A 22,458-nucleotide genomic window follows, 5' to 3' on the forward strand; every position below is an offset into this window, starting at 1 on the left:
CCTGGTGGTAGCATCAGACTCTACAGGTTAAGGGCTCTGTCCTACAAGACTGTCCCTCACCACCTCTCCCCCCAATGCAGATGCCAATCACAAGTGCAGGTTGTCACCTGTGCTTCTGACTGACCAGCTATATTGAAGGTTCCAAGGACCCCCTCCTAGGATTGGATGAATTTGCTAGATCAGCTCACAGAACTCAGAGAAACATTTTACTTATTAGATTACCAGTGTACCATGAAAGGATATAGCTTAGGAACAGCCGACGGAAGAGGTGCAGGGGGCCAGGTATGGGGAAAGGGCCCAGAGCTTCCATGGCCGCTCCAGGGGCACCAGTCTCTCCCAGTCTCCACATGTTCAACAACCTGGAGGCTCTCTGAACTCCATCCCTTTGGGTTTTTACGGAGGATTCATTACGTAGCATGACTGATTAGATCATTAGCCACTGGTGATTGAACTCCCCTTCTGGAGGTCTGAGGGCGGGACTGAAAGTTCTAACCCCCTAATCACATGGTTGGTGCCCTGGCAATCACCCCCCACCAGAGGTGGCCTAGGGACTTTCCCAAAGTCCTCTCAATAGTGTAGCAAAAGACATCCATATTGATGTCATTGAGATAGGCTGGGACCTGGGACCTGGGACCCCCTTACCTAAATGCTTGCACCTGCACAAATGTCTCCTACAACAGTGGAATAAAAAGAAACTATAGGGGCTAAAAGTAACTGTGCACTTGCACCGCTGGGGCAAATTCTGAACAAGATACAAAAAGGCTAAAACCCAGCTGCCACTTCTGAGGTGCTGGGAGCAAAAGCAGGGGACCGCACGTGTCCCCTGTACACAGCACCACCAAAGGGGTGGGCACACCATCCAAGCCACCCCTCCTGGACCCATCTATGCCCCCCCCACCCCATTTAAGGGACCAGCTCGCCCCCTCTGGGGAGCAAACAAGGAAACCTGTTACTTTTTTTCACTCCCGCCTGCTGTAGCATGAGTTCCAATAAAGCCTTGCCTCAATTCCTCATCTGACCTCTAATCAATTTCAAGTGATTAAAGTGATCCAAGAACCTAGCAATATCATCACTTAGAAAAGTCCAAGGGTTTTAGGAGCTCTGCACCAGGAATGAGGATGAAGACCAAATATGTATTTCTTATTATAAATTATGATCTGTCACCCTGAACCCCCTTAGCTCCATGTCTGAATAGACTGACTTCTACCAGTTCTCTCTTGGAGTTTGGGTTGTAATAAGTTTCCAAGAATTCCTCCCCATAAGCTGTTACTGAGGAGTCACAAGACGTGTGTGAGTGTGTGTGTGTGTGTGTGTGTGTGTGTGTGTGTGTGTGAAGCAGGAGCTGTGTATTTTCTCAAGGGATACCTCGTCACTCCTTCCATCATAACACAGATGTCACTTTATTCAAGTGTTGTTTGCACTGAACTGACCTGTTGCAGTCAGCTCAGGTGGCCATAATAATACACCTTAAACAACAGACATTTATTTCTCACAGTTCCGGAGGCTGGAAGTCCAAGACCAAGGTGCTGGCTGATTGCGTGCCAGGTAAGCAATTCCTGCTGCCCTCAGGTGGCAGAGACCACCGGTCGGTAACACTGGGGAGGACTCGCCTGGGCTCCAGGCTCTGGGAGGGGGGTATTCCCTCTGCCTCCCCACCTCCCAGGACACCCAGACTCAGCAACTCCGGGTATTGTTTGGTTGTTATTTGTTTGTTTGCTTGAGTCTGTGGAGCCTTCTCTCGATGAACAGATGTTCTAAATGTGCATCTTCTTTCAGGGAAATGAGATGTGGCCTTACCCTGAGATCCTGTGATAAGAAAAAGTTCTCAGAAATACAGCCTGGTATCCAGCATTCATACACAGATATGAAATAAGACAGGGAGGAAAGGGGAAGACAGAGAATTGATACAGACCTTCATACACATGCAGGATGGGGACGGAGGAAGAGGAAGCTGCATTCCTTCATCCTAACATGGACCCATGGTGTCAGAGCCATGGACACCACGAGAGTGAGGAAAGTATGAGAGCTCGGGTCAGGCACAAAGGCTGATGACCTAACGACACCAAAGGCAACAGCAGTGAACTGAGGTCTGAAATATTGGAAGTTTCCCAGCTTGTCTGGGGTTGGAGAACTTAAAGAGATTGAATAATCTCCTTAACATAAAGTATCCTTAAAATCATAGCAGAATAAAAGTTAAATACAAAGAAATCAAATGGTTCTTAGAAACAAACAGAAACAAGAATCTCCAAAGGGGTCTCCAGGTCTGTTTAGATCCAGAAAGGGTCTTTGCAGCCACGGTTCTATTCTTACTCCCACGGTCCCTCAGAACTGTCCATCCACAGGTGGTACCCAAGGCCCCGTGGATCCTGGCTGTCCATGACCCACCCTTCACCCTCATTTCTGGTAGACAAACCCACTGCCTCGCCCAACCAGTTGACCCCGCCTGATGTGTCCTGGTTCTCCCCTCTGTGGCTGTGCTGGGGCTCTTCCCGCTGTTCACTATGTCCGGGTCAGCTCTCTGGGAGGCAGGCTCTGCCATGGATGTTTCCTGGCAGGGAATGCTTTCTGAATGGCTCTCATAGGGAGTGGGGAGAAGAGGGCCTGGGAGGAGGTTGCGATAGAGCTTCAGCTGATGGGACTTGGCTGGGACCCTTCAGGACTGTTCCAAATTAATGCAGTTGAGCAGGCCTTTAACTCCCAATGGACCGATGATTGGAAGCACTGCCTCCAGACATTTGGGTGAGGCAGCTTCCTTTGGCAGAGGAGAATTCCCAGGAAGTGAGCTGTCAACACCCCCTCACTCCAGGCAGCTTGGGGAGTGAGTGCTGCCTGGAACCATGGTTCCACGGTAGGATGGAAGAGCGCAGGTTCTATAGGCGGGTCTGTGCAAAGGCACTGCTGCATCGACCTGTCAGATCTCACCCAAACCCTGTCCACTGGACGGAGCTCATGTCTTGTTCCCCTCTCAGCCTTTATTGTAAACCTTTAAGACATTATACCACATGGCCACACGCACGAGGAATGAGCTCCGGGCACCACAATCTCTGTTCTGATTCTCGCCTGATTTCCTCACGGTGTTGCCTTTCTGCCTCTCTGATACCTCCATTCCTTCCAGGTTCCCATATTCTCTGGCTCCTGGCCACCTGCCTCAAACGTGCTCTCACATCTAAGACTTGATGACTCATTCTACTTACCTAGGACTGCACATTGACTCTCCTTAAGACCCACAGTGAATTACTGTGACTCGACAGCAAGTCTAGAACGAAGGCATTAGTAAGTGTAGACTAGGTTTCCATAGCTTAACACATGCAAGTGTACATTCTTCTGGGAATTACCAGAAGAATTACCTAACAGGAGGTAACCCAGGAACCCAGACTGATTTCACTGTAGGGTCCAACCGTCTCACTAGGTGGCCTGTGTGCTCACTGTGATGGGGCCAGGCCAGGTCAGTTAGAGGTCTTGAAATTCTTCTCTCTGCCTCAGCTCAGAAGTGACAGTCCCGTGCACAGTCTGGTGAACAAAATGAGTCACGTGCCCCCTCCTACCTGCAAGGGGCTGGGAGATGTGGGGAAGCACGTAGATATTTAGTGAGCATCGAATGTCTGCCCACAATTAAGTCCATCTAATGTCGAATAGAACAGTCATTCCTTCAGAACTGGAAAAGCCTTTTAAAATTCTGTCAAGCCACAAGGGTCAGATCCCATTGATTGTTCTAGAAAAGCAATATAATAAAACATGAAAATAACTGAATCAGCCAAGAACCTTGAGTAATAGTATCGTGGGTGTCACTAACTGGCAGTGATCTTGGGACCTTCAAGGGCCACTTTAAACCTCAGTGTTTCTATGTGTGAAACAAAAAGATGAGATTAAACTTTCTCTCTGGTCTAAATGTCTGCGTAGAACCTATGGCCTTTGCATCTGAGCCCTATAGAAGTACAAGGTAGCAGAGAGTCCTGGAAGACAAGATTCATCTGTTTCTTTCGACAAATATTTATCAAGTGCCCAGCACTTGTTCTTACTGTGCTGGTGTTGGTGGTGAACAAGACAGAAAATGATTTTACTTTCTGAGAGAGTGCCAGAAAACTATCTTTACTTTTTTATTAACATGGTAACCTTCTTGCTTATTAGCATGTACTATATCGCTTTGGTGTGACATTGTTATTTTTGTTATGAAATTCTTCTCTAAATCGTAGTCACCCATGGGCACTTTCTAGCTACTTGTATTAGTGTGCTAGGGCTGCTGAAACCAAATACTATGGGCTGAGTGGCTTAAAGAAGAGAAATTTATTTTCTCACAGTTTTGGAGGCTAGAAGTCTGAGATTAAGGGACCGGCCAGGTCGGCTCTTCCTGAGGGCTGAGAGGGAGAATCTGTTCCAGGCCTTCTCCCAGCTTCTGGGGCTTAGCTGGAATCTTTGGTGATGCTTAGTTTGTGGAGGCATCACCTCATGTCTGCCTTCATGTTCCCATGGCATTCTCCCTGTGTGCCTGTCTGTCTTAAAATTTACCCTTTGTATGAGGACACCAGTTGTATTGGATTAGGGCCCACTCTTCTCCAGTATGACTTCATCTGCAACAACCCTATTTCCATATAAGGTCATATGAGGAGGTGGTGGAGGTTAGAACTTCAACCTATGAATTTGGGGGACACAATTCACCCCTAGCAGTGCTGTTGTTAAGTGATTGCAAGGATAAATTTCCCCTTTACTTGTACTTTCTTTCCTGAAGTTCTGTTTTTCTTCCTTAAGCTATCATGCTTTTTTTTTTTTGGTACGCGGACCTCTCACTGCTGTGTCCTCTCCCGTTGCGGAGCACAGGCTCCGGACGCGCAGGCTCAGCGGCCGTGGCTCATGGGCCCAGCCGCTCCGCGGCATGTGGGATCTTCCCGGACCGGGGCACGAACCCGTGTTCTCTGCATCGGCAGGCGGACTCTCAACCACTGCGTCACCAGGGAAGCCTCATGTTTTGTTTTTTTGACCACACACTTAATTGTGACGCTAAGGCAGTTTTGCTTTTTTGCATTTTCTCTTCACGTATTCTGGGAAAATACCTGGAGCCTTGCACTTTTTCTAGCTCCAGGGGTCTTTGTACAGCAGAAGGCAGAGCTGCCTGAAGACAGTCTCTCCGGGCTCCTTATGCGGATGCTCCGCCTGCAGAAGAGATTCTTTGGGACATCTAGGCTGGGAAGGAAAGAGAGGAGGTCTTTGTGGGAAGGGAGGCAGGGGTGGGACGATGAAAGCTTTCCCAAGAAGCCCTGAGAACGGCAGAGACTTGGCATCACACTGCGAGGTGGTGAACCTCTCAGCTTCCTGTGTACCTGGAAGAGAAGCTGAGCACAGCCTGCTTGCAAGGGACTGCAGGGCTTGGAGAAGGGACTGCTGGATGGACAGGGTGATGGGCTGAAGAGGACAGGTTACATCCCATATCTCAGCACTGTAAAATCCCCCAGATTCCTGTGCGCCTCTAGGGAGAGAGAAATAGAACAACAACTGACATTCTGATTACTTGCTACTCTAGAAATGAGGAATTGAATTTAAGTTAATTTTAAAAATTAAAGAAATGTGAATTTTCTATACTTTCAGAATGTGTGATTATGAATTCATACAAACTCCATTGTCTAAAATTGTTCTGTTTTAAGCCACCAGTGTGAATTTTGAGCTTCACTCAATATTCTATGTAAAGGAGGAACTTCATAATGCACTTCCATTTCTCCAGCCTCTGGACCATTTATTTACTGTGGCACTGATTCCCTAGCCTGTAACCATCTAGTACAGAATCTTGCCCTTAGTAGGTAATCAAAAAGGGGTTTGTATAGAGAGTGAATGATGAGTCACATTGCCCACAGGCACAAACGCTTAGCAACAAAGGGTATTTTTTAAAGTGATCTTGACCTGACAAACCTCTGGGTGAGATGGCTGAGAGCCCTGACCTGTGCAGAGGGTCAGTCGGACAGAAAACCAACCAGTGATGGGTGGACGTGACCTTGAGAGACATTGGAGAGAACCAGGAAGGTTGCTCAGTGGCACAGCTCAGAGGAGATGACTCTAGTCTTTATTTATTGAGCACTTACTATGCTCAAGGCCCTCTGGGAAATTCCATACAAAATTACTTCATTGCTGTTCTACAGAATCTCACAACCTAATAAAATCAGGCAGTAAATATCCAAAGCATGAAGTCTAAGAGATGCCATGATCAGCATATTATACAACTTCAGACTCCTGGAGATGGGGAAAGCAGTGATGGATTGGGAAGACTTCACAGAGAAAAACGACATTTGAGATACAGCGTATGGCCTGCTGCAAATTGTATTGTCAACAATGGTGTCCTTTTCCCCATCTTCCCGGCAAAGATGAGGTTAACAAAGACAAACAAAAAACATGGGAATGAAGTCACACACACACACACACACACACACACACACACACACACGTCACTGCTTAAGGACTCAGTGACTCAGTTGGGTAAGAAGTTGGCTTTGCACCTCAGCCCTCTTCCTGCCAGCCCTCCCCCCATCCCCATTCCCATGCCCCTGCTAACCATACAAACATCTGCATCTCAGTATGGGCCCATTCATCCTCCTTCCTGCTATTTGCTGTCATCCTGTCATTCATTTAATCATTCATTCATAAGCAGTATCGCACCAGTACATTCCTGGTACCACAGCCAGTGTATAGAAGGGGTGAATCTATTTTCTGTGAAGCTCAGGCCTTTATGCAGAATCGTTTTCATCTTCTGGCGAGAGGCTGGTGTAACCAAGTGTTGTTAGAATTCTTGCCATTGTGCCTTTTCCTTGAAAGATGACATTTGTACAAAGAATTAGACAAAGACATCAGAAGTGCTCATTCATATTTGGGGAGGAAAAATATTTACTGGAATAACTTCTCAATGTAGATGAGAAGATTTATTATGATTATGATCATGATTTTTAAAAAGACAGTTATGTAGTAGAGGAAGACAAATGATGCAGTGTCAAGACAGTTAAGAATCTTGTAGTTTGGGGGAAAATGAGACAAATAACAGCTAAGGATTATGGAATCCTTACAATTTTCCAGTTATGTTGAGATTGCTTTATGCATATTTGCCTTATCAACCCCTGCCAAGATCTCGATGACCATCTGTATTTTTCAGATAAGAAAATCAAAGCACAGAGAAGTTAAGTAACTTGCTTAAGGTCACTAGGCCCGTAGGTGATGGCATTAGAATTCGTGTTGAAGAAAGCTATGGTGGTGGGTTTTCCCATACTTCTGGAGAAAAGAGCCTGTCTATTGAAGGAGGCATTCTTTCATACGCACCAATAGGTTTTGTTCAGATACGCATGCCTGAGACATATAATTTAGCACTGGTGCAACTTCCAGCTACTAGCGGGAGTGGCAAAGAGAAATCTTACAGGAAAATTCTACCTTCAAAGATCTTTGGCTCTAACAAGCTAGAAACCCTAAGCATAGGAAGTAAACTGCTGTGCCTGGATCTCGGGAATCCCCAGAAGGAAGGACCAGACAAGTTGCCTCCAGTTCTCCGTCCGTCCAAGCAATCAGGTAGTGGGATGCAAAGACATTTCACGTGACGCTGGCGTGGAAAGGCCCTCAGCCTTCATCTCAATGTTCCCACACGCCGGGGCATCGAGCCCAGGTTCTGGGAGACCCGATCTGCTCTGAGGCAGTGCTCTTTGTATCACCCGCGCTAAGAGTGTTTGGGATCACCCATTTCTCTCCTGTCTTGCTGATCGTTTCTTCCGGGCGCATTGGCATCTGGGGCAGTCTTCTGGCTGCCGCCGGACGACGCGCCCTGTGTGCCTCTTGGCGGCGTGGGGTCCGGGTGGTCCTCGGGCACCGGGTTTCCCTGCGGGCCTGCGCGGCCCAGGGCGGGGCGCGGCGGGCGGGCGGCAGGGGGCGCTGCGCGCCGGGCGGGGGCGCTCGGGCCGAGCCTGTGCTCCCCGCGTCTTTGTGCCACTCGGCGCCGCCGCCCACTCTCCCCCCGCGGGCCGTGCGCCCCGGCTGGAGGGAGGACGGGAATAAAGGGCAACTCCGGGCGGGGCGGCGGACGCGCAGCGCGGACACCCGGCCCCGGACCGCGGACTTAGGCACGGCGCGCGGAACCCCGCCCGTGGCCGAGCAGGAGCGGCGGCCCCGGGGCCCCTGCCGCGCGGGACCAGGTGGGTGACGCGCGTCCCCTTTGTGTCGGCCTCGCGGGAGCCGGGCGCGGCCGAGGGGCCCGAGAGAGGTGGCCGTGCCGAGCCGGCCTCGGGCGCCGGGATCGGGCAGGGGCGAGGGCCGGTCCGCGCCCAGGGCGCCACCCTGGCCCTGCCCCTCGGTGGCTACAGTGCCGCGGCCCCTTCGGGACCCCGCCCGCCTCCCCGGTCCGCCGGGTCTGCAGCGCCGCGTCCGCGCGCTCCGGCCGGTCCCGGAGCGGCCCTGGGTTGGGGGCCGCGGGACGGACGACCGCGGTGGACGGGGTCTGGCGAGGGCGAGCCGCCGGGGCGCGGGGCGGGGTGGGGGCGTCGGGAAGGTTCAGCCCGGCCAGAGTGGGCCGGCGCCGCGTCCTCCGCGGGGCACATCCCGGCGCCCGATGCCCGCGGCCGCCAGCCTCGCTCCTCCAAGCCGTCCCCTCCCCAGGGGCGCGCGGAAAGTTCCCTGCGGGTCTCCCCGCCCCACCCTCCGGCGGTGGCTCCCCAGCTTCCCCGTACTGTCCTGGGCACCCAGCTCTGGGCGCTCCTGCGAGCCTGGAGGCTCAGGGTCGCGGGGAGGAACGGGTGCCTCGTGCACCCTTTCGATCTCCATAGGCAGACCTCTGGATTGGCACTCCAGAAGTTCTCTCTGCCTGCCCTTTTCCCAGTGAACAATTATAATAATATTAAAAATCTCGTTCAACAAGTATCCCATGCTGGCCTTGTGCCAGGCCTAGGGCAGGCGGGGTGAGGGAGCCCCAGGGGAGTATCCCCAGGGGGTCCTGCTGCCCTGCGCGGGGAGGGAGCTCTGGTCCCTGAACTAAAAACGGACCTCACATCTTGCTTTGAACTGTTGTGGGAGGAAAGCCTTTTTCTAGGAGCGGGCCTGGGGATCTGATAAGGACACATTCCAGTGAATCTGGCCAGGGGCAGCTGGCAGATAAGCTGTGCGGATAGTAAAGTGTGAGAAGGAAAGTGCTGTGTGTGGACACCTGCCTGAAGAGCTGTGAGCTCTGTGAGTGCCCAGGAGGTAGAGGCAGGGGGAGGAGGGTCCCAGCTGCTGGGGAGCCTGGTCCTGGATCAGAGCTTGAAGGAGGGGCAGGTTCTAGGTGACAGGAAGGGCCCCAGGCCAGAAGGAACTGCCCAGCGGAGGAAGGGGGAAGAAACACAAAGTGTGACCCTCGAACTTTCCCACAGGCCTGCAGCCCAAGTGTTCCCTTTCCTGGTACTGAGACTCAGGACCTGGTCTTCTGCAGTTTTCCAGCACCTTTTTAATTTTTGCTTTTATTATTTTTTAGAGAGTGCAAAGGAATTATGCCTAGAGTGGTCAGATGAGGGTAGATCGTGAAATTCTGAATTCCAGGCTCCTTTGGCCTTGATCCTGTGGCAGTGGGAGCCATTGATGCTTTTGGAGAGTGAGCTGGGCCCGGATTTAGAGTGGTGAAGGCGGGGTTGAAGGATGGGGACCGCACCTTACTGTCCAGTGTGGGGTGTGTCGCCTTTAGTCCCCAGCGTGGGCTCCCACCTGTGCCCTTGCCCCTTATGAAAGGTCAGGCATGGATTCAGAACCTCAGGAGAAAACAAGGTGCAGATGACCTAATTTTAATGGGAGGGGCCTTTTCCAGATCCAGCACCACTGGGGTTTGGGAGTTTGTTTAAAGAAGCTCTGATTCAAGTGTCAGGACGCTTGGAAGAGGAGCTGATGAAGGGAGAACTCAAGTGCGGGGGGCAGAGCTGCAGCCGGCAGATGATGGTATGGGCGCCCACGGGCCGTGAAGATGGGGGTACTGAAACCTGCAAGAGCACTTACCAATCCCTGTGTTTTAGAAGCGTGTTCCGGTGCCCTTACTTTGATCGAGTGTAATCCCTGCATCCAGGTCTTCACCTGAGCTCAGGGCTTGGCTTGTGGACTCAATGTTGTTTTGGACTTGGAAGGGACTGCCCACACTTCAGCTGAAGCTGCTGGCATTTAGCGGGTGAACGTGCCGCTAGGCCAGACGGCGGCAGGGCCAGACGCCGGGAGCCACGTTGCCTGTTTTTTCCGCTGTGGTTCATAATTTGTCCCCACTGCCTTCTTTTGTGCACATTTCTCCTTCTTGAGAGCCTTTCTCTCTGGTGTAGAGACAGGGGAAGTCTGTACCCGCAGACAGAGCATCACGGAGCTCGCTGGTCAGCACAGGTCACCAGGCCAGCCGGCCCACTGTGACGGAGGACATTGTGGACTGGAGCGGGGAGGTCAGGGGCCCCAGCGACACAGAGGGCCATGGCTGGCCTGGGCCTGGCATCAGCTCTCCCGACGGTCTGCTGTTCTTTCTCCTGTTCCACCCTAGAACTGGGAGGATGAAGACGTGTCAGCTGCCCTGGGGTCTGGTGGTCTGGAGCCCCCCAGACTCTTCCAGCGCATCTGGCCAATACGGACCTCCCCTGGATCCCTGGGGTGTGGAAGATCAGAGGCAGCCACGGGGCTGTGAGTAGAATGGAATGCTTCTACGGAAGATGGACCCTCCCCGTATTCCCTTGGGTAGTTTCCTACCTTGGAGACCCGAGAACTAAGTTGAAGGTTCTTTCCTTTAAGACTGGAAAAGTCACGTGAGGCAATCATTTCTGGAACCAGCCTCCTCTCTCCTTTGTTTCTGCATTACTGACACACATGAATACCTTTTCTTAATTAGATGAAGAAATTAAACGGAAGCAACATACCTGCTGGGGATTCGGGCCAAAAGGCAGAGCTTGTACAACTTTCTGACCTAGCTCTGTGACCTTGAGCAAGTGTCTTAACCTCCCTGTGTGGCCCCAGTTCCTTCAACTGTGAAACTAAGGTGTTGGTCTAAATGATTTCCAAGATCCAGATATAAAAATGTGCTGCTTTAAAGGTCTTTTCCAGGAGCATCAATATTGCCAATGCAACCATTTTTAAAGAATTTTGCAAGAAAAAACATTATATATATATTTTTGCTTTCAGAACAATGGCTTTTCTCAAAGATGATAATTTGAGAGATGGGCTTTGAAGAGGGTGGCTCCTTGGTGATGAGAGTCTGGCATCTTCCTTCTTTCCTGGAATCTAAAGCCTGAATCGGATTGTGTTTCCTGAATGGCCTATAGATAGACGCAGAGTAGGGCTTTCACCAAGAAGCAAGTGGACAAGCTGGATGCAGTGTTACAGAGAAAAAATAAGTTCCTGGATAGCATGAAGAAGCATGTTAACCAACATATTATAGTCTCCTGGAGTTTGGCTCCCTGGAGAGCCAGGGAACAGTGGGTGTTCATTTAGCGTTTTCCATCACCAGGTGCTGATAGGAAGTGCTCTGTATGCTCGGACCCAGTTCTCACTTGGCCCATAGGATAGGCATCTCTACTGTCCCCAACCTACCAAGGTGAGAGGGACAAGGAGAAGCTGTGGCGTCCAAGGCCAGGTACGTGGTACATGTTGAAGCTGACATGGAACTCAGAGTCCTGTGGAAAAGGATATCCTCCGTGACCTTGAGGAGGCAACGGTCTGGGGGGCGGAAGGTAGACAGTCACAGATTGTTCTAGCACTGGGTTCGGTGTGCAGCATGCAGTGGGGCGTGGTGAGCAGCCTGCCCGCTGGAGCCATTGATGCTGGCTAGGACCCGAAGGATGAGTCCCAGTTAACCAGGCGAATGAGAAGATTAGGGTCAAATTCTGGGGCTGGGAACAGCAAGAAACTGCCTGGGGTGGGAAGGGAACTTCGGGCCGGCACAGCGGGGCTGAGCCCCTGTCCTGTTGGAGGGTGGCCCGGCTATCTCTGAATCCTGTTCAAACAAAGCTCCTGGGTGCAACGCCGCTGCTTTCACTTCTGGAATCTCCTGGACCATCCCAGCAGTGCGGGGGACTTCTGTCCTTTGGTTTTGGAGCCTCTGTCCTAGAAGTCTTCCCTCCTTTTCCCTTCCCGCCCCCAGTTTCCTTGGTAGAGGAGAGAGGCTGCAGGGAAGATGAGAGGAAGCCCAGCAGCAGCCATGGTTTTTACAACCCAGCGTCGCCACGCTCTGTCTGCAGGGTCACCTGAGCAAGGCTGCTGTGATTCCCCAGGTGATGGCAGCCGGGCCTGCAGTGGGGAAGCTCCGAGCTGGAAGTGAGCCCCAGCGAAGGATGGCAGTGAGACTGGGGTCACCCCTGCTCCTGCCGGCTCCACCCTGCAGGCAGGAACCCGGGCAGAGCTGGTGGGGCAGGGAGTTCCAGACCCAGCAGATGGAACCCTATGATATGGTTGACCTGGGACATGTTTTGGCCTCCGAAGGGTCAGTTTTCAAACAGTCGTTTGAAACAGCATGTTTGATGTTGAGGTGGCAGCGTTTAAAGGTGGTTTGGAGGGAGGTGGGCTGTGCAGGCTGCATCGAAGGAGAACAGAATGCCTTTCGGACTTCCACGGGTAGCCAGGGAGCCGTTCCTTGACGGTCTGTCTCTGCATCTGGGACGTGGTCCCTGGCCAGCGTCAGGTGGTGTGTGCATCCCCTCCCTGCTTGTCCTCTGTAGCCGGCAGGTCTTCAGGCACTCCCACGTTCCAGAACAGCCCCGCTGGCCACCCTTTGCTGCCCTCTCCGCGGGGAGGCTTGCCCACACACCCTACAGGAAGGGCAGCCTCCTGGGCAGAGAGGCTGCTTTCCCCCGCCCTGCTCATGGGTGGAAAGTGCGCAGACCTCTGCATTACGGGGCCTCTTTGACCTCAAGGTAGAACAGTCTCTTTAGTAGGTGTTCTGAGGCCAGAATCATGCAGATATTGTTTCACTTTCCCGGGACGACTTTTGCGGTTCCCAGTGGTGTCCGCCTCCAGGCTCACCACTGACCTCTTGTCACTTTCCTGCTGAGACACCGTTGCTTGTTAAGTCACGCATGTGCCCCTGGATCGAGCTTCTGAGATTCTTCCCCACTTGGTTCCAGCCTGTCTTTCCAGGCTGATCTGTCCGCAGCTTCCACACGTAGGCCCTGGAACATTCTCCCACCACCTCCACGTGCCAAATTCCTAATGATCCTTCCAGGCTTCGCACACATGTTGCCTTTTTCTTAAAGCTGTGGGGTCATCAACGTGGGAGCCGTAGAGGCTGACTCCTCCAGCACTGGCGTCTTGCAGATGAGAAAATGCAGGCACGGAGCAGAGAGGACGGAATGGCAGAACTGGGGCTCCAGCCAGGCTCCTTTCTTTCCAGGCCCCAGCCTCTTCTCCCGTGAGCTGGGAGCCTCTTCTCTACCAGGTGTTTCCACAGCAACGTTTTTTCAGAACCTGTAATTGCTCTTAAACCTCTCTACTCTAATTTTCCTGTAACTTTATCATTTCTTTTACTAAATTATATGCTCTACAAGGGTAGGAACTTCTTCATGTTTGCATTCCCTCAGTGCCTATCGTTCTCTCTCTAAATGAATTTTTGCTCTGTGGTTGAATCCAAGATAGAGAAACCTGGTTCAAAAGGGAAGCTGAGGCAGGTTATCGACAAAGAGATGGGATCAGGGTTCACATTCTGTTCTCCAGCAAGATCTGAGCAAATCGAGAGATGTTTTCTCTTTGGGGAGGTCAGGCCACAGAGCAGGACACTGCAGGATGTGTTCATGAGGATGTCGGGGACCCGGGGCTGAGGGTGAGGCTCCATCAGCCTCATGAGTCTGGATCTTTCTAATGGGAGACAGAGGTGCTCTAGGTAAAGAGGTGATCAGGGTTCCTGGAGTGTTTGCCAGGTGAATGTGGTGGGGACCCTCGAGTCACATAGAAGAACAGAGCTGTTAGAGGTTCTGGACCTACAGGGCATGTAAGATAATCCATAGTGGTGAGTGTCTTCTCTGTCCCCGAGGGGTCTGTTTTTTGAGTGCCTTCCCCTCTGCTTTGGTGCATGGGGCCAGTTTGCATTCAAGAGCATCTTGTAGGCTGTGTGTTCCCAGAGCAGCTTTGCTCTGGGAAGTGGGAAGGCTTGCAGACACCCTGGGGGGCTGGCTGTTGGATATGCCATTAAGAACATAAAGAAACAAACAGTCCCATAAACTGATTTTTCCTGACACCCTGATTGCCACACGGTACTTCTCGGTACCACATGCATGGCTCATAACAGTCCTAGGACAATGGAATACAAAGAGCTTCCCGAAGGCTTTCAGAGCTGGCGCCTTGGGAGCCGAATTTGTTGGCGGAAACTGTATATTTCTTCCTAATCGCTTGGCAGGGGTGAGGCGGCGCCAGTGCTGGTGTGGACCAGACAGAGCTGGGTGTCCCTGCTGGGATCGCAGTTGCTTCTTCTTCTTTGTGTCCTGCTGAAACGTTAGCCTGAGATAGCGGGAGGTAGAGTGGTGGGTGGGCTGGATGTATGAGAAAGAAGAAAAACGGGATCTTTAGTCCCTCCGCTCGTGGGACCCTAAGAAATTGCCTCTGCTTCCGTGTTTATTCTCCCTGCTCCTCCCAGTCTTGCTCACTGAGACCTTACTAACTTCCCTCTTGTCCTCAGGTAGACGTGTGATGCTATAGACCCAGGGTTTGTGTGCCCCCCAAGTTCGTATGTTGAAACCTGACCCCCAGTGGGATGTTGCTAGGAGGTGGGGACTTTGGAAGGTGATAGGTTTAGATGAGGTCGTGAGGGTGGGGCCCTCATGAATGGGATTAGTGCCCTTGTGTTGATAAAGTAGACCCCAGAGAGCTCCCTCGCCCCTTCTCTGTGGGAGGACATGGTGAAGACTGCTGTCTGAACCAGAAATGGGTCTCACCAGACACCAGATCTGCTGGCACCTTATTCTTGGACTCCCAGCCTCCAGAACTGTGAGGAATAGATGTTTGTTGTTTAGAAGCCACCTAGTCTGTGGAATTTTTGTTAAGGATATCTGGATGGACTAAGATAGGCAAAATGGCTCGTCACCAGTCATATTGGGGTGAACCCACTCTGCTGATCATCTTCAGAGACCCTTATAAGGTCACGTTCCCAGACGCTGGGACCTAGGAGTTCAGCATATCTTTTGGGGACACAGTTCAGCCCATAACACACATCTCCCAGTGCCATGCAGTACATGTGCATATGTCCTTGTATGTTACTGTATGTCTGGCCAGCAACACAACACTCCCTGTGTCCTCTGTGACAAGCCACGGAAGGGGCTGGTGGCTGGCCTTGGTTCAGCTGCTCTGACAACCCAGGGTCTCCTGTGTCTGCACCATCTTGCCCTGGACCCTGGGACCAGATGGCTCTCCAGGCTGCACTCACACCCCGTGTTTAGGTAGCCGGAGAGGTGGGGCAGTTGGTGTCAGATCCATTTGTCTTTCTTTATCATGGAAACCACCCTTTCCAAAAGCACCACGGCTGCCTCTGTTTCTGTCTCATTGCGGTGGGCTGGCCGGCAACTCCAGGGAGTAAGAGAAGCTGAGAACGTGAGAGACCACGGGAGCAGGGAGAGCGTCCCTGAGTGGACGGGACAGGACAGAGCTTCCGATGTGGTGCGTGGCTAGACTGTGATTTAATACAATGTCTTTGCTGCTCTCACTTGCTCTTCTCTGAAAGGCAAGAATCCATATGGGATGAGATCCAGACCACTGTACACGTGGCTTAAATGTTCGTGGTGTCTCGCCAGTGTAGTGCAAGCACACCTGAATCTCCCGTGGATATTTGTGGTTTGGGGTGCAATGAGGGCCAGGAAATCAGTCCAGTCTTTCTTGTTCATTTCTGCATCCCTCTAGCACCTGGCACATGGTAGGTGCCCAGTAAATATTTGTTGAACTTAGTAGGCGTCTTTTTCCTTCAAAGATGTTCGAGTCCAGAAACAATCTCGTCATTCCTTCTTTCCTCTTGTTCATTCATTCACTTGGCAAAATGGTTTTGGTCCTGGGGGTTGAAAGGCAGATTAAGGAATAGACAGTGAGGGTGAGCCATGGGGGGTGGGGCGGGGGGACTGGTGAGGCGTTTCTAGAACAAGATAGGGTGTGCTGTTCAGTAATCAACAGGACGGACAGGTATCAATCTCATAAACTTTTGTAATTTTACAAATTGCGGTTTCACTAAAAACAGCCACTTGGGACACGTAGGAATTTCCATATAGCAACACTGCTCACTCTCCATTTCTCCTATTTGTGAAATTGCTCCAACGTAAGGTGCATGCTTTTTAATATGCTCAATAAATATTTATTGAGCCCTCACCCTAAGCCAGGTCCTGGGCTGTGGAATGTGCAAACGTGATAAGTCTCTGAAGGAAAGGTTTTCAGTTTGTCCTTCGATGAATGTACCCTTCCTATAGCAGAGTGGCCGGGAGCAGTTCTTATCTGTTAATACTTTAATCACTCCTAGGATTCTTTTCCTTTGGCCTGAAGCCATGCTTCCTTGATAGTGACCTTGTTTTCTTCCTGCCCCCAGCCACATGCAGCTGGTCCAGCCTTTGTCCAGGAGGACCAGCTCGACTGCCCGAGGGGGCCGCTGGTTGGAGGCCTTGAGCTGTGTCCTGGGGCCTGACAGATAAGGCCTGTCTTTGGGGACCTCTTCCTGGTACAGCAGGAGCAAACCAAAGGCAGGCAGGCAGAGGGGAGTGCGGGTGGAGGTCCGGGCTGTCCAGGCAGCAGCCACTGGTCCTGTGGGGCTGCTGAGCCCTTGAACTGTGGCCAGTTCCACGTGAACTGTGTCCTGAGTGTAGAAAGCATCTGGCTTCCAAGATCTAGTGTGAAAAACAGAATGCAAGATATCTCATTAATAACGTTGAAGTTGATTACTTGTTGAAATGATTTTAGTTTGGCTGTATTGGGTTAAATATATTACTAAAATGAATTTCCTTTGCTTATTTTTACATTTTATTTTTAATGTGGATACCAGAACGTTTAAAATTACTGATGCGGCTCTCCTGATATTTCCTTGGACTGATGGTCCAAAGGGACTTGGAGGGGTGAGTTTCTTTTTCAGCTGACAGACCTTGTGACCAGCCCAGCTCTGCCCCCTTCTAGAACCTGGTCACCCGGGGACTCGGCACTGGTGGGGCCGGCCAGGAGCAGGTCTGGGCCTGACTTGTGTCGAGTTTACTGTCACTGGACGGTTCTCTCTTGAGTTTAGTCCTGGATGCTTGAGATTCCTGCCCAGCTCGGCCCATCCTCTTCTCCACAGCCTTCGCTATTCAGATTCAAACATTCCACTGAGTCCATTCAGTACCAATTCAGATGCAAGTCCTAGACTTTTATGTTTTATATGTAAAAGGAGGGGCTTGCCTTAGATGAACACTTTTCTTTACAAAGCTCCTTGATCATTGAAATCTGCCTCCACTGTCAACTTCCGGACTCGGGTTAATAGCCGCCCTCCTGGTTTTGTCTCCCAAGTCCCCCGTGGCTCACAGTGTCCACCTGGCTTGCCCTGGGACATCGGCTTCTGGCCACCCGCTGTCCAGGATCAGGTCAAGTGTATCCACCAGTCCTCCACCACTAGATGCCCAATGGAGACTGGTTGAGAGAATCCTCTCCCACACATGTCCCCTCTTGGTGAATCTTGCCACCTGTGCCTGGCCTGAGTCCACACATCTCGCCTAAGATGTTCTAGAGTGTTTTCTCCAGCTGGTCAGCCACCCACCCAGGCATCCTTCTCTAGCTGACCTCCGGAGAGCTGTCGTCCTCATTCCCGGCAACGGTGCCTGCCTTGTTTGCATCCCTGCTTTCAGAGCTGCCAGCTTTTTTTCCCCTGCATCTTTGAGATGTGTTTCTTTCGCCTGCCTTTTCCATTCTCTGGCCTGCTGTCCTTGGCTGGCTGTATTCCCCGCAGTCACTGGACACACTGCCTTGGTCCAGGGTGACCCAGGATACCTCTGCCTCCACATCACCTGCTTTTCCCTGCATCCCAGGCTCACCTCCGTTTTCCTGACTCGGCACTCTGCCTTCTCCTGTGGTCATCCTGGCTCACCAGCTGCTTCTCTTCCTGCCGGTTCCTGGGAGCTCTGCGTGGCCCCTTCGGACCTCATCCTGGCTCTGAACTGCCCTGGCATTTTGTGGATGACACGGAGTTGAGTCAGCATCCTTTCACTCGCGATCACAGCAGGCACGGTGCCTAGGGCCTGCGAGCTTTGCAAAATTGAGTATTTTAAAATCCTGGAAACAAGTATTAGCTCCAAAGTATTATAAAAAAACAAGAAACAAAAAGAAGCCCAAAACCTGAAAAGCCAAAATTGATGGTAACACCCGTGTCGTGTTATGTCAACAAAATATAACTGTCATTTAGTCAGCTGAGAGTTAAGACACAGTTATATAGAAAATCATATTTAACCTGAAATGAGGGTACTTTTTAGTGTTTGGCATGATTCATGGTGGGGCCTCTGGGAGTAAAACATCCCTGAGGTAAGCACTGCTCTCCATGCTTTTGCCTTCTGAGATTCAGACATCCCCATTTATTTATCACATGCTCCTCGCTAAATGGCAGGCCAGGCCTATCACTCATTTTTGAATTCCCAGCACAGGGCCTTTTACACCCAGCTTCAGTGTGCTAAACTTATCGCAATTCAGTACGTTAAAAACATAAATAAATAAGGGACATTAAGATACTGCCTGAAGGTTTAAAAGTTTTCTCTTTTTTCTGAAACACTACCATATGGTAGTTTTTAAAACCACTGACATTTATAAACTGACCCCACGTGACAAAAACCCTTAGATGAACTGCTAATAAAAATAATCATCTAGAAGCTGCAAATGTAGTTTGTATCATTTTAGCTTCGATTGTGTGTGGCTCTTTCCTTCCACGGACCCTATGTACTTTATACCACACTGCTTATCTAGAGATCAGTCTAGTTACAGTGTAACTACCATTGTGTGATAATAAATACCTTGGGTAGTAAGATAAAAAATTTCTGGGTTAAAATTGTTTTTAATTGAAAAACAATCCTAAGATAAGTTAGCTACGGGGAACACTTGCTAATATGATGAAGTGAGCCCTGCTGCAGAGCAGGGAGCATTTAAATATAAATCATGTTGCCTCAGCAGGAAGAATGAATTTCTAGGTCTAATCTGGGGGAAGGGATGACTGAAGGATAAATGCATGATTTTTATTTGTAACCACATGAATTACTTCAGACACTTGCACTTTGGAGAATTTTGCTCAAGGAAGTGATACTAAATCTGGAGAAAAAGAAGTGCTTTAGGCCCAAATGCTCTTCATTTGTTTCTTTGTGTGTTTTTAATAATAGCCCCAAATGGCAAACATCTAAATATGGATAAGCAAATATCCCGCTCTTATTTGGTAAGATTTTTAGAGATTATGGTCATGGGAAAATGTTTAAAATATATCATTAAATGAAAACAATTATGAGACTGAATTGTATGCATGATATGTGTACAAAGATGGAAAATATACTACAGAAAGGAAATCCTAACTCACAAGGATTGTGACATTTTTTTCTATTTTTGATTTTTTAAATTGTGGTTCTGTTTAATATTATAGTGGAATCACTTCAGTTTAAAAACATTTAATTATAAATTCTGCACTCCCCCCTCAAAAATTTTATTATTTCATATACAACAGATATATTTCAGCAAATAACTCTGTGTCTCAAGTGGACGTTCTGCTTCCAGGGCTTGAAGAGAAATGAGTGTAAACTAGTAGACGTCCCTTCTGTTAAACACGATAAAGCAACACAAACACTGACATTTTTCCCAAAAGGGGGCTCTTTCAGGTTTGCTTGTAGCTAACGCCCCTGCATCCCAGCAGTGACAGTTCATGTCAGAACCATGACTTGCCCTGTGAAGTCCGGGCACCTCCTAGCTCTGTGGTTATGGTCACTGCCTGAGCCGAACGGAGCAGGACTGCAGGCCCGGTGGCTCGGAATCCTGCCCCAGACTTCACATCTCATCGGTCACTTCTGCAAAGATATATCTGTTTAACCTCTCTGTAAACGGTCCCATTTTATTCACCTAAAAAGTGAGACTAGTACTAGGGCTACTTCTTTTTTTTGGCTCCTCTGAGGATTTCATAAATCGCCAATGAGAAAACCTGAAGAAACGCCTTTAAGCTCTATCCAAAAGGCAGAGTCACGAATAAGTCTTCAGAATTCCACAGGGACCGGGGCAGCCAGGTATGAGATGTGAGGAAGTGGTGAGGGGTCTGGGAACTCGGACAAATACTGCCTCTAAATGCACTCAAATTCCATCTGGGAAGCACGTCCTGGTTGGATACAATACTGCCCTTCTGGTCCACAGAAATGGAAAGTATTAGACCCATCAAGGCGGTTATTTTCTCTAGCTTTTCAGCTGTTTCTGTTGAGAACAGTCTAAATGAAATAATGCCACATTTCTTCCTTTCCTTATTTTTCTCCTTTGATTGTTGTTTTGCTTTAAATTTTCCGTGAAAATGCTCTAAACCACTGCATTGCTGGTAGGCATGGCAGATACAGGCTATGGGCTGAGGTTAGTCCTACGTGCATTTCTTATTGAAAGCTCACACTCCTTACGTTTTATGTACCATCTTAACCATCACAATTTTAGCCTAGCTAGGTGTTTATCAATTTTATTGCTCTTTCAAAGAATCAGCTCTTGGTTTTGTTGCTTTTCTCTGTTTTGTTCTGTTTATGATTTCATTGATTTTTGCTCCAGTTTTTATGATGTCTTTTCTTCTGCTTGTTTTAGGCCTAAGTTGCTCTCTTTACTCTAGTTTTCTAAAGAGGAAGCTTTGATTATTGGTTTTAGATCTTTCTTCTTCTGGCATATAGGCATTTAATGCTATAAATTGCCCTGTAAGCACTGTGTTTGCTACATTCTGCTCATCTTGATAAGTTATATTTTAATTTTCATTCAGTTCAAAATATTGTTAGTTTCTCTTGAGACTTCTTCTTTGGTCCATGTGTTATTTAGAAGTGTGCTGTTTAATCTCCAGATTTTCCAGCTATCTTTCTGTTATTGACTCCCAATTTAATTCCATTGTGAAGTGAAAGCATACTCGGTATGATTTTTGTTGTCTTTGTTAATTTGTTAAAATGTGTTTTATGGCCTAGAGTGCTCCATATGAACTAGAAGAATGTGTACTCTGCTGTTGTTGGATGGAATATTCTATGTGTCAGATAAATCAAGTTGATTGTTTAGTGCTGTTCAGGTCAGCTATGTACTAACTGCATTTCTTCTTGCTGAATCTGTCCATTGCTGAAAGGAGTGGGGAAGCCTCTAGCCATAATAGTGGGTTTGTCTACTTCTCCTTGCAGGTCTGTCAGTTTTTGCGTCTGTATGTTGCCACTATGTTGTTAGGTGCATACACGTTTAGTATTTTTATGTCTTCTTGGAGAATTGACTCCTTGATTGTTACGTAGTGTCCTTCTTTATCCCTGATGATTTTCCTTGGTCTGAATTCAGCTTTGTTTGAAATTAGCATAGCTACTCCACCTTTCTTTTATCATTAACATGTTATGTCTTTCTCCATTCCTTTATTTTTAACCAGAGTCTTTTTATTTAAAGTGGGTTTCTTTAGACAACATATAGTTGAGTCTTGCTATTTTATCCACTCTGAAAATCTCTGACTTTTAACTGGTATGGTTAGACCGTTCACACTTAAAGTGATTATTGATATAGCTGGATTAATACCTACCATAGTTGAAATTGTTTTCTATTCATGACATCTGTTCTTTGTTTTTTTCTCCCCCTTTTTCTGACTTCTCTGGTTTTGAGTATTTTATATTATTCTATGTTATCTCTTCTATTGGCATATCAGTTATACTTATTTTTAACCTTTTTCAGTGGTTGTCCTAGAGTTTGCTATATATATATATATATATATATATATATATATATATATTATATATATGTATGTATTCAATATACATATTTTACTAAACTAAGTCAACTTTCAGATAACACTATACCACTTGCTATGTAGGAAAGGTGCCTTATAGCAAGTATTCCTGATTCTTCTCTCCCTGCCCTTATGACTTCACTGTCATTCTTTTCCCTTATCCATATTCTGTAGTCACCCAATGCACTGTTGCTATTCCTGCTTTAAATAATTTTCTTTTAGATCAATTAAGAAAATTAAAAAATGAAACATTATGTTTTACCTTCATTTATTTTCTCTCTAACTCTTTCCCTGTGTTTATGTTGATCTGTATTTCTGACTTATTTTCTTTCTCTCTGAAGAACTTTACATTTTTTATGGTAGATTCCCTCAATTTTTGCTTGTCTGAAGAAGTTATTTATTTTTCCCTCACTGTTTTTTTTTTGCGGTACGTGGACCTCTCACTGCCGTGGTCTCTCTCATCGTGGAGCACAGGGTCCGGACGCGCAGGCTCAGCGGCCACGGCTCACGGGCCCAGCCGCTCTGCGGCACGCGGGATCCTCCCAGACCGGGGCACAAACCTGCGTCCCGTGCATCGGCAGGCGGACCCC

At 49.0% G+C, this 22,458-nt stretch overlaps 1 protein-coding gene across 10 annotated transcripts in view; it reads left to right on the top strand.

The window, feature by feature from the left end:
- The first annotated feature begins 7,953 nt into the window (after positions 1–7,953).
- Positions 7,954–22,458, top strand: part of RNF144A (ring finger protein 144A) — a 115,012-nt gene continuing 100,507 nt past the window's right edge. For 8 of the 10 annotated variants that reach the window (XR_004352760.1, XR_004352763.1, XR_004352758.1 and 5 more), the window contains exon 1: positions 7,954–8,150. The gene's annotated coding sequence lies outside the window, so the exon portion shown is untranslated. The remainder of the gene's footprint in view (positions 8,151–22,458) is intronic. The other 2 variants (XM_032652609.1, XM_032652607.1) reach the window with 1 other exon arrangement.

This window comes from Phocoena sinus, chromosome 13 (genome assembly GCF_008692025.1).
Source record: "Phocoena sinus isolate mPhoSin1 chromosome 13, mPhoSin1.pri, whole genome shotgun sequence".
NCBI classification, from domain to species: Eukaryota; Metazoa; Chordata; class Mammalia; order Artiodactyla; family Phocoenidae; genus Phocoena; species Phocoena sinus.